Consider the following 396-nt stretch of genomic DNA (forward strand, 5'->3'; position numbering starts at 1 on the left):
GCCGCGGAGCGGCTGGGCCCGTGAGCCATGGCCGCTGGGCCTGCGTGTCCGGAGCCTGAGGCCACCACAGTGGGGGGCCCCCGTACTGGAAAAAAAAAAAAAAAAAAAATGGAACCAGGAAGAAATAGAAAGTATGAACAGACCAATCACAAGTAATAAAATTGAAACTGTGATTAAAAATCTTCCAACAAACAAAAGTCCAGGACCAGATGGCTTCACAGGTGAATTCTGTCAAATATTTAGAGAAGAGCTAACACCCATCCGTCTCAAACTCTTGCAAAAAATTGTAGAGGAACACACCCAAACTCATTCTACGAGGCCACCATCACTCTGATACCAAAACCAGACAAAGATACTACAAAAAGAGAAAATTACAGACCAATATCACTGATGAAT

At 44.2% G+C, this 396-nt stretch overlaps 1 protein-coding gene across 4 annotated transcripts in view; it reads right to left on the reverse strand.

The window, feature by feature from the left end:
• Nucleotides 1-396, reverse strand: part of ERO1B (endoplasmic reticulum oxidoreductase 1 beta) — a 65,446-nt gene that overhangs the window by 20,984 nt on the left and 44,066 nt on the right. The gene's annotated exons all lie outside the window — the stretch shown is intronic.

The sequence above is a fragment of the Physeter macrocephalus genome, chromosome 20, assembly GCF_002837175.3.
Source record: "Physeter macrocephalus isolate SW-GA chromosome 20, ASM283717v5, whole genome shotgun sequence".
NCBI classification, from domain to species: domain Eukaryota; kingdom Metazoa; phylum Chordata; class Mammalia; order Artiodactyla; family Physeteridae; genus Physeter; species Physeter macrocephalus.